Here is a 7,165-nt window from a genome sequence, read left to right on the forward strand (position 1 = left end):
TCAGTCAATACCTGTACATGTACCTCATCAGTCAATACCTGTACATGTACCTCATCAGTTAATACCTGTACATGTACCTCATCAGTGAATACATGTACATGTACCTCATCAGTGAATACCTGTACATGTACCTCATCAGTCAATACCTGTATAGTACCTCATCAGTGAATACCTGTACATGTACCTCATCAGTTAATACCTGTATAGTACCTCACCAGTCAATACCTGTACATGTACCTCATAAGTCAAAACCTGTACATGTACCTCATCAGTTAATACCTGTACATGTACCTCATAAGTCAATACCTGTACATGTACCTCATCAGTTAATACCTGTACATGTACCTCATCAGTTAATAACTGTACATGTACCTCATCAGTCAATACCTGTACATGTACCTCATCAGTTTATACCTGTACATGTACCTCATCAGTTAATACCTGTACATGTACCTCATCAGTCAATACCTGTACATGTACCTCATAAGTCAATACCTGTACATGTACCTCATCAGTTAATACCTGTACATGTACCTCATCAGTTAATAACTGTACATGTACCTCATCAGTCAATACCTGTACATGTACCTCATCAGTTAATACCTGTACATGTACCCCATCAGTTAATATCTGTACATGTACCCCATTAGTGAATACCTGTACATGTACCTCATCAGTGAATACCTGTACATGTACCTCATCAGTTAATATCTGTACATGTGCCTCATCAGTGAATAACTGTACATGTACCTCATCAGTGAATACCTGTACATGTACCTCATCAGTGAATATCTGTACATGAACCTCATCAGTGAATACCTGTACATGTACCTCATCGGTTAATACCTGTACATGTACCTCATCAGTGAATACCTGTACATGTACCTCATCAGTTAATATCTGTACATGTGCCTCATCAGTGAATAACTGTACATGTACCCCATCAGTGAATACCTGTACATGTACCTCATCAGTGAATACCTGTACATGTACCTCATCAGTTAATACCTGTACATGTACCTCATCAGTTAATACTTGTGCATGTACCCCATCAGTGAATACCTGTACATGTACCTCATCAGTGAATAACTGTACATGTACCTCATCAGTTAATATCTGTACATGTACCTCATCAGTTAATACCTGTACATGTACCCCATCAGTGAATACCTGTACATGTACCTCATCAGTGAATAACTGTACATGTACCTCATCAGTTAATATCTGTACATGTACCTCATCAGTTAATACCTGTACATGTACCCCATCAGTCAATACCTATACATGTACCTCATCAGTCAATAACTGTACATGTACCTCATCAGTGAATACCTGTACATGTACCTCATCAGTCAATACCTGTACATGTACCTCATAAGTCAATACCTGTACATGTACCTCATCAGTGAATACCTGTACATGTACCTCATCAGTGAATACCTGTACATGTACCTCATCAGTGAATACATGTACATGTACCTCATCAGTTAATATCTGTACATGTACCTCATCAGTCAATACCTGTACATATACTTCATCAGTGAATACCTGTACATGTACCTCATCAGTTAATATCTGTACATGTAGCTCATCAGTCAATACCTGTACATGTACCTCATCAGTCAATACCTGTACATGTACTTCATCAGTCAATAACTGTACATGTACCTCATCAGTTAATATCTGTACATGTACCTCATCAGTTAATATCTGTACATGTACCTCATAAGTCAATACCTGTACATGTACTTCATCAGTCAATAACTGTACATGTACCTCATCAGTCAATAACTGTACATGTACCTCATCAGTTAATACCTGTACATGTACCTCATCAGTTAATAACTGTACATGTACCTCATCAGTTAATACCTGTACATGTACCTCATCAGTTAATATCTGTACATGTACCTCATCAGTCAATAACTGTACATGTACCTCATCAGTCAATACCTGTACATGTACCTCATCAGTCAATATCTGTACATGTACCTCATCAGTCAATACCTGTACATGTACCTCATCAGTCAATATCTGTACATGTACCTCATCAGTCAATAACTCTACATGTACCTCATCAGCCAATAACTATACATGTACCTCTCCAGTCAATAACTGTACATGTACCTCATCAGTTAATACCTGTACATGTACCTCATCAGTTAATAACTGTACATGTACCTCATCAGTTAATACCTGTACATGTACCTCATCAGTTAATATCTGTACATGTACCTCATCAGTCAATAACTGTACATGTACCTCATAAGTCAATACCTGTACATGTACCTCATCAGTTAATACCTGTACATGTACCTCATCAGTTAATAACTGTACATGTACTTCATCAGTCAATACCTGTACATGTACCTCATCAGTTAATAACTGTACATGTACCTCATCAGTTAATATCTGTACATGTACCTCATCAGTCAATACCTGTACATGTACCTCATCAGTCAATACCTGTACATGTACCTTATCTGTCAATACCTGTACATGTACCTCATCAGTCAATACCTGTACATGTACATCATAAGTCAATACCTGTACATGTACCTCATCAGTCAATACTTGTACATGTACCTCATCAGTTAATACTTGTACATGTACCTCATCAGTCAATACCTGTACATGTACCTCATCAGTCAATACCTGTACATGTACCTTATCTGTCAATACCTGTACATGTACCTCATCAGTCAATACCTGTACATGAACCTCATCAGTCAATACCTGTACATGTACCTCATCAGTCAATACTTGTACATGTACCTCATCAGTTAATATCTGTACATGTACCACATCAGGCAATAACTGTACATGTACCTCATCAGTCAATACCTATACATGTACCTCATCAGTCAATACCTGTACATGTACCTCATAAGTCAATACCTGTACATGTACTTCATCAGTCAATAACTGTACATGTACCTCATAAGTCAATACCTGTACATGTACCTCATCAGTCAATACCTGTACATGTACCTCATCAGTTAATATATGTACATGTACCTCATAAGTCAATACCTGTACATGTACCTCATCAGTTAATAACTGTACATGTACCTCATCAGTTAATAACTGTACATGTACCTCATAAGTCAATACCTGTACATATACCTCATCAGTTAATATCTGTACATGTACCTCATCAGTTAATATCTGTACATGTACCTCATAAGTCAATACCTGTACATGTACCTCATCAGTTAATAACTGTACATGTACCTCATCAGTTAATTTATGTACATGTACCTTATCAGTGAATAACTGTACATGTACCTCATCAGTGAATAACTGTACATGTACCTCATCAGTTAATATCTGTACATGTACCTCATAAGTCAATACCTGTACATGTACCTCATCAGTTAATAACTGTACATGTACCTCATCAGTTAATAACTGTACATGTACCTTATCAGTGAATAACTGTACATGTACCTCATCAGTAAATACCTGTATATGTACCTCATCAGTTAATATCTGTACATGTACCTCATAAGTCAATACCTGTACATGTACCTCATCAGTTAATAACTGTACATGTACCTCATCAGTCAATACCTGTACATGTACCTCATAAGTCAATATCTGTACATGTACCTCATCAGTTAATATCTGTACATGTACCTCATCAGTCAATAACTGTACTTGTACCTCATTAGTGAACAACTGTACATGTACCTCATCAGTCAATAACTGTACATGTACCTCATCAGTCAATAACTGTACATGTACCACATCAGTCAATAACTGTACATGTACCTCATCAGTCAATAACTGTACATGTACCTCATCAGTCAATAACTGTACATGTACCTCATCAGTCAATAACTGTACATGTACCTCATCAGTCAATAACTGTACATGTACCTCATCAGTTAATATCTGTACATGTAGCTCATCAGTCAATACCTGTACATGTACCTCATCAGTCAATACCTGTACATGTACCTCATCAGTCAATAACTGTACATGTACCACATCAGTCAATACCTGTACATGTAGCTCATCAGTCAATACCTGTACATGTACCTCATCAGTCAATACCTGTACATGTACCTCATCAGTCAATAACTGTACATGTACCTCATCAGTCAATAACTGTACATGTACCTCATCAGTCAATACTTGTACATGTACCTCATCAGTCAATACCTGTACATGTACCACATCAGTCAATAACTGTACATGTACCTCATCAGTCAATACCTGTACATGTACCTCATCAGTCAATATCTGTACATGTACCTCATCAGTCAATACCTGTACATGTACCTCATCAGTTAATACCTGTACATGTACTTCATCAGTTAATACATGTACATGTACCTCATCAGTGAATACCTGTACATGTACCTCATCAGTCAATACCTGTACATGTACCTCATCAGTTAATACCTGTTCATGTACCCCATCAGTCAATACCTATACATGTACCTCATTAGTCAATACCTGTACATGTACCTTATCTGTCAATACCTGTACATGTACCTCATTAGTCAAAACCTGTACATGTACCTCATCAGTCAATACCTGTACATGTACCTCATAAGTCAATACCTGTACATGTACCTCATCAGTCAATACCTGTAAATGTAACCCATACAGTCAATACCTTTAAAGTAACCTCATAAGTCAATACCTGTACATGTACCTCATCAGTCAATGCCTGAACATGTTTCTCATCAGCCAATACATGTACATGTTCATAATCAGTCAATACCTGAACATGTACCTCATCAGTCAATACCTGTACATGTACCTCATCAGTCAATAACTGAACATGTACCTCATCAGTCAATACCTGTACATGTACCTCATCAGTGAACACCTGTACATGTACCTCATCAGTTAATATCTGTACATGTACCCCATCAGTCAATACCTATACATGTACCTCATCAGTCAATACCTGTACATGTACCTCATCAGTCAATAACTGTACATGTACCTCATCAGTCAATACCTGTACATGTACCTCATCAGTCAATAACTGTGCATGTATCTAATTTGTCAAAACCTGTACATGTACCTCATCAGTCAATACCTGTACATGTACCTCATAAGTCAATACCTGTACATGTACCTTATCAGTTAATACCTGTTCATGTACCCCATCAATCAATACCTATACATGTACCTCATTAGTCAATACCTGTGCATGTACCTCATCTGTCAATACCAGTACATGTACCTCATTAGTCAAAACCTGTACATGTACCTTATCAGTCAATACCTGTACATGTACCTCATCAGTCAATACCTGTACATGTACCCCATCAATCAATACCTGTACATGTACCTCATCAGTCAATACCTGTACATGTACCTCATCAGTCAATACCTGTACATGTAGCCCATCAGTCAATACCTTTACATTAACCTCATAAGTCAATACCTGTACATGTACCTCATCAGTCAATACCTGAACATGTTTCTCATCAGCCAATACATGTACATGTTCATAATCAATCAATAACTGTACATGTACCTCATCAGTCAATACCTGTACATATACCTCATCAGTCAATACCTGTACATGTACCTCATTAGTCAATAACTGTACATGTACCTCATTAGTCAATTACTGTATAGATACCTCGTCAATACATGTATATGTACCTCATCAGTCAATACATTTACATGTACCTCATCAGTCAATACCTGTACATGTACCTTATCAGTCAATACCTGTACATGTAGCTTATCAGTCAATACCTGTACGTGCACCTCATTAGTCAATAACTGTATAAATACCTCATCAGTCAATAACTGTGCATGAACCTCATCAGTCAATAACTGTACATGTACCTCATTAGCCAATAATTGTGCATGGACCTTATCAGTCAATAACTGTACATGTATTTCATCAGTCAACAACTGTACATGTACCACATCTGTCAACAACAGTACATGTACCTCATCAGTCGATGCATTCATATGTACCTCACCAGTATATAACTGTACATGTACCTCATAAGTCAATACCTGTACATCTACCTCACCAGTCAATACCTGTACATGTACCTCATCAGTCGATGCATTTACATTGTTCCTCATCAGTCAATACCTGTACAAGTACCTCACCAGTGAAAAACTGCACAAGTACCTCATAAGTCAATACATGTACTTGTACCTCATAAGTCAATACATGTACATGTACCTCATAAGTCAATACATGTACATGTTCCTCACCAGTCAATGCCTGTACACCACATAAGTCATTAATATAAATGTCCAATTTAGTCAACACATTACTCAAAACTTACCAAAATAGAATGGAATTATTTTAATTCATTTCATAAATGGCAGTTCTCATTCAAATACTTTTTTTAGTGTTTTTTTTATTTAAATTTTAATTCGTAAGAAGATAATAGCACAATAACAAAGTTGTTTAAATGATGTTTATTGTTAAATGAACAATTAAATGAAAAACAAACTGTTTAATACTCGCACCAGGAGTCGATAAATTAGTAAGATATTTGAAATGAAACATACAAATTTCTTAAAGGATGCATGTGCCGGTGTTCCTGCGGATCGAATCATGAGTATAAAATTATCATAATGTGATCATTATTAATTATACATACATTGAAAAACATTGACCGCTCAGAAGAAAAATCATGGGTACCTCCTATTAATGTACATTTCTTGTTGCAACCAAACTTGCCTGTACTAATTGTAAATCTAGTTTAAGAAACCCTTTTTAATTCCCATAAATATGAAATATCACATCATGTCTGATAACAAACACGCAATATATATGCCAAGATAACAAGATAATGCTTTTTTTAATGTAAAACATTTCAAATTATATGCTTACAGAACGCCCGCAATAATGATACCGTTTTATACGTCTTTTAAAAAAAAAATCAAAAGTCATGCATTGTGCAAAATAATGACGGTGCAATCTCTGTTAAAGTCATTCTATGAGGTAATAAATAGTTTTGAATATTAGAAATTAATTTGGCTTTTCAAATGGCAATTAACTAAACAAACCCATCTCTTCTACTATCGTGAGATAGTTATTTCCAAAAGTTGATGTGTGTGCAATTTGTTTTTATATAATATTTTTTATTCAGTAAAGATTTATGTTCATGTGTATTAATCTTATAGAGAGTTTGTACCTCTTAAAGGCAATCACCACTTATTT

The sequence above is a fragment of the Mya arenaria genome, chromosome 16, assembly GCF_026914265.1.
Source record: "Mya arenaria isolate MELC-2E11 chromosome 16, ASM2691426v1".
NCBI lineage: Eukaryota > Metazoa > Mollusca > Bivalvia > Myida > Myidae > Mya > Mya arenaria.